Here is a 9,790-nt window from a genome sequence, read left to right on the forward strand (position 1 = left end):
TGATGGAGATGTTTAATGAATTTGTTCATCGGTTGCTCGCCATTTTCATGGATGACTTCACTGTCTATTCAGATGAGGAACAACACCTCTTATTCCTAGAAATGGTTTTCAAACGCTGTCAAGAGAAGCGCATTTTCTTGAATCCATTCAAATCTGTTTTTTTAGTATGGAAGGGACAACTACTGGGACATGTGGTTTCCTGCAATGGAATAGAGATGGACAATGACGAAATTAAAACAGTTTGTTCAGCAAGCTAAAGCACCCAGAACTACTTCAGAGTTGAGTTCTTTCTTGGGTTATGTGAATTTCTATAGAAGATTTGTACATAAGTTTGCTTCTCAAGCAGTACCACTATATGAGCTTACAAAGAAGACCAGTAAGTTCAACTGGACTGCTGAATGCGAGGAGAGCTTCCAAAATCTGAAAAAAGCCATTACTAGTAAATCAGTCCTTAGGCAGCCAAACTGGGATATTATTTACCACTTACATGTCGATGCTTCAGGATTGGTAATGGGGGCAGTATTAGCTCAACGAGAAGGAAGAACTGATTATCCGATTTATTTTGCCAGTTGTAGATTCAGTCAGGCTGAACAAGGCTATACAACTACTGAGAGAGAAGCCCTTGGAATGGTTTTCAGTGCTACAAAGTTCAGGCATTACCTATTGGGAAAGTTATTCCATTTTTATGTAGACCATCAAGCTCTTCTGTTTCTGATTAATAAAGTCATTATTCAAGGTAGGCTGATAAGATGGATGATGTTTCTAATGGAATTTGAATTCAGAATTTTCCATAAGCCTGGCTGAAACCATTGTGGAGCTGATTTTCTTTCAAGAAGTACGGAAGGATATTCAAAATCACCCTTGAGAGATGAACCAGTGGATGCTGATTTATTTCAGTTAGAGGTAGAAGACTCAGTGGATCCTGAATGGTATGATATTTATCAATTTCTTTCCCAAGGTGCCTTTCCAGAGGATTGGAAGCAGAATCAGAAGAAAGCTCTGATCATAAAAAGCCTGAAATTTACTATCATAGGAGGATTACTTTATCGACTGGGTGTTGATGGTATACTTCGACGATGTGTCCCTATGGAAGGAAGAATGCAAGTAATTTCAGAAGCGCATAATGGTGAACCTGGTGGACACTTTTCCAACGAAGTAACCTATATGAAGATTCTGCAAGCTGGTCTCTGGTGGCAAACATTGATTGCTAATGTCAAAAGTTTTTGTAAAACTTGTGACATATGCCAAAGAATGGATCGACCAACAGCTGCAGATATGACTCCCTTGATGCCAATACAACCACTGGGAGTATTCATGAAATGGGGACTAGATTTTATGGGACCTTTTAAGAAGGTTACTCCCAGGAAGAACAAGTACATACGAATGGCTACTTGTTATGTCACCAAGTGGGTTGAAGCTAAGGCTCTTCTTGACAACACAACCAAGTCAACTGCAAGGTTTCTATTTGAGAATATTGTCTGCCGATATGGATTTCCAGTAGAGATTGACCGATCAAGGAACACATTTTATCAACGACACTATGGAAATCCTATTGGATATGCTTTTAGTCAAACATCGGAAATCTACTCCTTACTATCCCATATGTAATGGATAGGCTGAAAGTAGCAACAAGACAATAAAGACTATTCTCACTAAGGTGGTGCAAAAGAAACCAGGCCAGTGGGATTTGAAACTTCAGACTGCTCTATGGGCTTATAGGACAGCTTATAAGGTAACTACTAGAATGACACCATTCAGAATGGTGTATGGCACTAAAGCTGTGGTTCCCATGGAGTTTTTGATCCCAAGTTTGAGAATGGCTGTGAAGTATGGCTTAGACTTCAACCATAATCTTAAAAAACAGCTAGATGAACTCAGGCAAAGGGCTATGTTGGAACAAGAAATTGTTCAACAACGAAGAAAGCACTGGCATGATCGCGGAATTACAGTTCGGGAATTTCAAAAAGGAGATTTGGTGCTTCTATATTAGTCTACAGTGGGTCCAAAGAAGCTGAACCTGAAGATTGCCTGGGCAGGACCATTTGAGGTAGATTGGGTCTTCTCCAATGCCACAGTCAGACTGAAAGATTTATCTGGATTGTTGTTGCTAGGAGTATATAATGGGGCAAAGATCAAGCTTTATTATTCAGAGGCTAGAGAAACTGGGCAAGAACAAGGTACTAAGGAACTGGAACTTACTGATCAAGAGATACCATAATCAGCCATTTTTGGACTTTTTCATGTGCAACCAGTTCCAATTTCAGAACCAGTACCAGAAGAACCAGATCAGGCTGACCTTAGAATCAGTACCAGTATGGTCGAGCCAAACTAGAAATCAGTCCAGTATCAATGGAGGCACACTTTCCAATTTTTAAGCGCCCAACGGTCAGATGGCATGCCAATTATTATTATTTCAAGGATGGGTTGCAGTCTTGTCCAATGCATGTCTGCCACGACAGTAGCGACGCACACAAGTCTAGGAATGGCGAGTGGTGGAGCTTTTATGGCGCGAACACGTATAATAGTCAAAAGAGTTAGCATTTTTCCTCATGAATCCCCTGCGCGACGCTTTCCTCCTGCTAACCATTCGCCATCGCCAAGCTCTGAGGTTTCTTCGCTATAGCCGCAAACCTCGACCTTTGAAGAGACAGTTGACTGTCAGCTAGCCTTGCCAGCGACACCAAGGTACGCCTTTGACACGACAAGTAAGTCAGCTTCTCCTTTGCCTGTTTCATCGTCATCGTCTTCAGAGTGTATGGGTAGAAGGAAACGCTCGGAGAAGATGCAGGAGTCTCTTGAGGAAACCTAGGCCATAGTTGCTGCTGCAAAGGCAAGCCTTCCCATTATACCGTACAGGAAAATCCAGCGTTATGTATTCACTGACCAAGCAATGACTCTGCTACAACTCTAGGATCTTCGAGTTGTGTTGCAAGCTACAAGAATTGCTTTTGACGCAGACATCATCAAGAAAGTTCTTGACTCCTTCGACGCTGAAGATGGCAGTGCCATGGTAAATGGTAGAAAGGTGTCGGTGACACTAGAAACCATAGCTTTTGCATTCAAAATGCCCAACGAGCCCAAACCATCTGTGGAAAATGCACAACAGATAAGTATAGCTCTGAAGGAGGATGAAGTGGCTAAACGTAAGTGCAAGGTAAGTGGTCAAGGAGTTCCAGTAGCAGGACTGGAAGCTTCCACTGCTTACAGGTTTGTAGCCGAAGCAGTAAGCCTTAAAACAACCCAACGTATGTATCCGAAAAACGTTTTGCTATGTTGTTGGCCAAGATATTGGATCCACAGGTTCCTATTAACCTTTGTCAAATTCTCTCGCATAATGTACTCCAGCAAACTGCCAAGCTAAAATCTCAAAATGTTTTTAAAGCTTGGTATGTTTGGCAATTCTTGTATTGGGCTACTGCTGCAGATGTTAATGAGCAGGTAGAAGGCTTGGAGTGAGAAGCCAATTTCTGACCCTAAGAACATTGAGCTGTCTTGAGACGACGAAGCAATGGACAGTCAGACTACTTCAACAGACCTAAAAATAAAAGCAACTGCAGAACAGGCTGGTAGTTCAAAGAAGCCAAAGACTACACTGACAAAGAGCAGTGAGTTTTTGAAACAGATAGAAAGACGTGTCAAGACAGTGAATACTGAGAAAGTTGTAGTAAGCAAGACAGAGTAGCAATCTGCTCAGAAGATTGTGCCTAGCTAGTCAGTAGCACAAAGTGCAGTTGCTACTGGTTCTGGGAAAGATTAGGCCAAGCCATCCACTTCTGACATGATAGCAGACCAGTCAGTGGACAAAGTCAAGAGCCACATGGACAAAGGCAAAGGTCCAGCTTCTTCGACTCTGCCAGGTGGAGTTCCTACTCCAAATACTGAACACATTCTGCAACTGGTAAAACAGGACAAGTTGCAACAAATGCAGACTCATCAATTTAAAGGGCATCTTATGCTACGCAAAGCTGATTATGCAACTTTACTCTACATGGCTCCAGTGACAATATATGAGCCTACTGATTCTCATCCAACCACAGTTAAGAGACAGATGCTCAGTCCTCATACAGTCTTCTTGGAATACCATTGTCAGTTGTATGGGACAACTGATGGAGGCTGCTGGATCAGAAGATGAAGTGAAAAAGCTTAAAACTGACTTGAAGGAGGCACAAGATCAGATTGAAAAGCTCCAAAAAGCCCGGGAAGAGCAGAATATACAGCACAGGGTACTGGAAGCTCATTTAGAAAGGACTAATGAGTTGTTAAACAAGAAGCTAGCTAAGGCTGAATCTGAAATAATGATCATCAAGAATCAACGAAGTGAAGCACTGAGAGCTGCAGAATGGGATGAAACAATGCTCATGATGAAGCGGGCGGAATTCAAAAACGTGTTAATTCCCCGTACAGCTCTGAAGGCCTCTCTGACTGAAAGATACATCTATAGCAGCTTGTCTGAAATTCTAAATCCATCAGGCAATGCTGTTGTCAATTTAGAGAATTTGAAGTCCTTGATGGAAAGTATGTAGAGTGATTTGCAGGACAAGCAAGAGAAACAGAGCTGCCAAGATTCTTTCTAGCATTGTATCCTCAACATCCAGAACCAATTGATCGCCTTACATACTTCAAAATGACTGATGATCTTCAGGATTGGTATGAGCGATCGACTGTGGAATGGAAGACTTGGCAAACGGTGTTCAATGATGCTCTCTAAATCAATGATATTCAGGCACTGAAAGAGGAGATGCATAGGATCCAGCGGTGTATGAGCGATCGACTGTGGAATGGAAGACTTGGCAAACGGTGTTCAATGATGCTCTCTAAATCAATGATATTCAGGCACTGAAAGAGGAGATGCATAGGATCCAGCGGTGTATGGGCCAGTGGAAGATTCAAGTGTGAGGACTGACCAGGATTACTAATCGTTGCTACAACTAACGTCGAATCTTCTAAATTTCCTGAAAAAGACATTGCAGCAAAGCCGGGTCTGGCACCACAGTACAGGGAGATGGTTGAGATTCTTTTCGAAGCTCGAGTCAAAACTAATCAGCCTCTTCTAGAAGGATGGATCCATACTGCTTTGCATTGTCAGAAGCTGGCCAGAACTAGAATTAGCAAGGGCAGGCGTCAGCATCAGACAGGGGAATTTTTCAGAAATTTTGGAATCTTGCCAAAATTCAAGAAAGAAGGGAAGGATGTAGACGGCTGGATAGTTCACTATGTGGGAACGTCTTCTTAGGAGATGGGCAGCGAATTACTTAGTAATTACTATGGTAATTACTACAGTAAACCCAAAGTGTATAAATAGGGCCCATTACATTGTAATCGGGTTGGCAATTGTTATCATTTGGGTTAGGCCTTGGCTATACTTGTACTTGAGAATCATTGGCAGTATTGTCGGCTGTACTTTCTCTTTGTAAATCATATTAGTTGTAATCTTGATCTATAATTCTAATCATGGCATATATTCCAGTTATACTTACTTCTCGTCCAATCTTCTGAATCTGAACCTCGTTTCCAGTACATAAGTCTGATTCTTATTTCAGTATCCAAATTCCAGTTTAGTCTCTGATTTCTGTCCAGTCTGCAGTCTAAAATCTTTCTACACTAGTAGCTGAAATCTTCCAACACTAGAATTAGCTGTCTCAAGTGATCAGCTCCATTTCCATTGATCAACTATCCTTACTTGATAATAGCCACTTTTTAGGTCAATCTTACTAAAGTAGGTGGACCATTGTAGCTTATCAAATAGGTCTTCTACCCATGGAACGGGAAACCTATTCTTGATAGTGATCCTATTTAGTGCTCTATAGTCAACACACATACGATATGTGCCGTCTTTGTTTTGCACTAATAGCACAGGTGAGCAAAATGGAGATGAGCTAGGCCTAACCATGCCCTTCTCAACTAACTCATGCACTTGTCTCATAATCTCCTCTTGTTGAGCTTGAGAAACTCTATAGGGAGGTTTATTAGGCGGTGACCTTCTTGGAAGAAGTTCAGTTGCATGGTCATCATTGCCTCATTTAGGAGGTAGTTCACAAGGGATGTTGTCAATAAAAGCATCTTGAAACCCCTTGAGAAAATTGGATAACTCTAATTCCTTGTGATTGTTTATATTTTCTTTTGCTAAAGCATTAGGTTCATTTTGAGAATCTTTAACAAAAATCATGTACACGGAAATAGAGCTCTTTATTGACTTACTGAAAGCTTGCGTATGTACAGCGGGTATGGTGTTACCCATTTCCTTAGCATCTATGTACATATCTTTTTCCTTGAACATAAAGTAGATTCTCCTTTTAGGGAATCTACATTGGCAACTATGAGATCAAACCATGGTACCCCTAGGATTACATCCTCATGCTTGAGAGGAGAGATAAAGAGTCCTCTTTGTCCACATAGCTTTGGACATGGACCCTCAATTTCTTGATTAAGGGAGTGACTGAATCTTCTTGTCCCTTGAAAGCACCATCTACGACGGGTAGGACATCTCCCATCTTGTAAGCTTGTATGCCTAGCTTGGTGGCCAACTCTGTGGATATGAAATTGTGAGTAGAACCATGGTCAAAGAGAATAAAATCATCATGTTCTCTTACCTTTCCCCAAGCATGGCATAGAGGAGATCCTTTGTGGTGAGGTTGCTCTTCTTGGATTGTGACCAAGGTAGCTCTAGGAGGCTCATGGTGGGTGTTATTTTGGGGATAAGCACGATATGCATTCCCTTGCTCACCGTACTTGAAACAACAGTTATCCTTGTGATAACTCTCAAGATTTTCAGGAGAGAGTTTGTTTTTGCCTTTGTAAACTCCCTTCTCCTTAGCTTTGGTGGGATTTCCCTTTGGAAACTTTTGGACATTGTCCTTCCCCTTAGGCTCATTGGAACCCTTTTTTTCCATGGGCTTAGAATTTCTTTTAGCCCCTGTTTGGAAATTGATTCAAGAAGCCACCATAGTATGGTGTATAACCGCGGATATGGTGTGTGGCCTTTGGAAAATGACATACTCCACCATTTCTTCAGTTAAGCTTGCACAAAATTGTTGCTTTTGCTCTCCAAAATCCATCTTTTTGAAGACAGTGGCTTTGAGATGTAGGTCCCAAAACTTCTCTACATATTTGTGAATGGATTCGTAGGGACATAGCTTCAAGATTCTCCATTCGGTGAGTACTTTTTCTTTGGCATTGGTGGGCAAAAACTGCTTCATAATGGAAGCTCTTAAAGCTTTCCATGTTCGTGGAGTTTCACCATTGGCCCGTAGGCTAGACCACCATTGCCTAGCGGACTTTTGAAAGTGCGTAGCTACATGGCATAGCTTAGAGGACTCTGTGAAGCCCTCATCTCCAAATGTCGCATCAAATTGTTGGATGAAATCCAAGACTTTGTCCGTAGCACCAAAGGTGCCATCGTAGGTAAGGAAAGAAATTCTCTTTCCTCCCCCTTTGAACTTCTTGAGCTTGGACGACCTCTTCCATGCGGCATAGGATTTTTTATGGCCTCTTCTTTTCAATGGTTCAAAAGTTGCACCATCGCTTTCTTCAGAAGATGAAGAATTTGAGGAAGATGGAGAAGAGGGTGACCTCTTTCTCGCCTTTTTCTTGCCTTGATCTTCTTTATCTGCACCATCACTTTCATAAGAGGAAGAGGATGAAGAAGATGGAGAAGAGGGTGTCCTCTTTCTTGCCTTTTTTTCTCTTGATTTTTTTCATCCCTCTTTGAATTATGGTGTGGAGAGGTGTGTGATGGTCTTCTCCGCTTAGGAGGTGATGGAGAGCATTTAGCCTGCCATCTTCGTGGAGCCATCTCCATCAAGGTGGTAGGAGACTCACTTATTTCTCGTTCCTTCAGTGGGGGATCTTGAGTTATCCTTTGGGAAGGAGATGCATCATCAAGGAGAAAATTTTTGAGCCCTCTGAATGGATCCTCTTCTTCTTCCGAAATCAGAGAGAGGCCTTTTTTGGGAGTCTCACAAGGAGGCTTCCTAGGTACTCTCTCGTCATGGTGGGGATCTTGGAGAGTCCCATGAGCATGGAGTTGCTATTGCACTTCACTTTGGAGGGATGGATTGACCATGGCTTGTTGAAGCCTAGAAACAAGGTAGTTAACAAGCATAGGGGCATCATTAGTAGCCTGCTCATTCGCAAAATCAAAGTTATCAACATTAATTTCACTCTCTTTACTATTGTCAGCCATTCTAACAACTTTTAGGTGTACTTTGGCACTTCAAGCCCTACTTTCTACTCCTCTTTACCCCTTTAGAAAAATCACTCAAGCTACTATACTCGTGGTTCAAATACCATTAATTGCAAGGAATAGAAGAAATGGTCTTTCAACACCAAAACAACATCGGCTCCTGTCAAGCTAGGCGCACTGCAAGGTTGAAAAATTCCTATCTACTTACTCATTCGTAGTTAATAATAACAACCATTTATAGCTAGCTTGAGGACCTCCCTTCTAGAGCAAGAAAAGAGAAACCTTGTGCTCTGATACCAATGTAACATTTAATGGCCTAGTAACTTGTGTGTAGCGAAAACTAACATGAACATAGTGAGCATTTCATTAGAATAGGTTCCTAATGAGAATAACAAGAGTGCTTGGGTGGAGAGAGCAACAAAAGGCATAACACCTAGTTAGATAGAATGAACAATACTTCAAAAGAGAGAGAAATTAATCTATTTGTAGAGTGCGCAGATGATGGAGAAGGTAGGAAATAAGACTCTACACACACACACATCGAGACACACACACACAATCGTTACCCTGCAACAGCCATTCAATGAGCTGCTATTCTCTTCTTCTTTTTTCTTGAACTATTATCCAAAGTATATTTACAACACAGTATAGTCAGTGTCCGGCCGCCCATAGCACAATGGACATATTCTTTAACATCATATTCTTTAACACTCCCCCTAAAGCTCATAGTGAGCTTACATATGATGGATTATCAATGCTTCACGAAAGTAGTAAAACTTCTCCTTTCCAAGAGCTTTTGTGAATATATCCACAACTTGATCATTTGTCTTCACATACACCAAATCAATATCACCTACCAAAACTTTTTCTCTAATGAAGTGATAATGTACCTCAATGTGTTTAGTGCGAGCATGGTAGACTGGATTCTTTGCCAACATGATGCTGCTAATATTGTCACAATATATAATGACACTGTCAAGATAGTCAAAACCAAAGTCTACCATAAGTACTCTCAACCATGACTCTTCACATGCTGCCAAAGCTACTCCGCGATATTCAGCTTCTATACTTGATAATGCTACAGTTGATTGTTTCTTGCTACTCCAACTTATCATTCCATTGCCAATGGAAAATGCATAACCACTTGTAGATCTTCTATCCATAAAATCTCCTGCCCAATTTGCATCTGTGTAACCATAAAGAAAAAGCTTCCCATTCTTTTCATAAAACATTCCATAATTGACAGTGGCTTTCACATATCTCATAATCCGTCTCACTGCATCAAGATGACTTTTACATGGCTTTTGTATGAATTGACTCACAACACCCACTGCATAACTCAAATCTGGCCTTGTTATTGTCAAGTAAATAAGGCTTCCAACCATCTTGCGGTACATAGTGACATCCTCAATGTAATGTCCATCATCAAACAACTTCACATTTTGATCAAGAGGTGTATCAACCGGTTTGCATGTTGTCATTCCATACTTCTCAAGCATATCCAATGCGTATTGTCTTTGTATCATCCAAATTCCTGATAAAGTATTGACAATTTCAATTCCCAAGAAATATCTCAACTCACCAAGATCCTTCATGTTGAATTCTTTC

The sequence above is a fragment of the Adiantum capillus-veneris genome, chromosome 14, assembly GCF_014529385.1.
Source record: "Adiantum capillus-veneris isolate H3 chromosome 14, ASM1452938v2, whole genome shotgun sequence".
In the NCBI taxonomy this organism is placed as follows: domain Eukaryota; kingdom Viridiplantae; phylum Streptophyta; class Polypodiopsida; order Polypodiales; family Pteridaceae; genus Adiantum; species Adiantum capillus-veneris.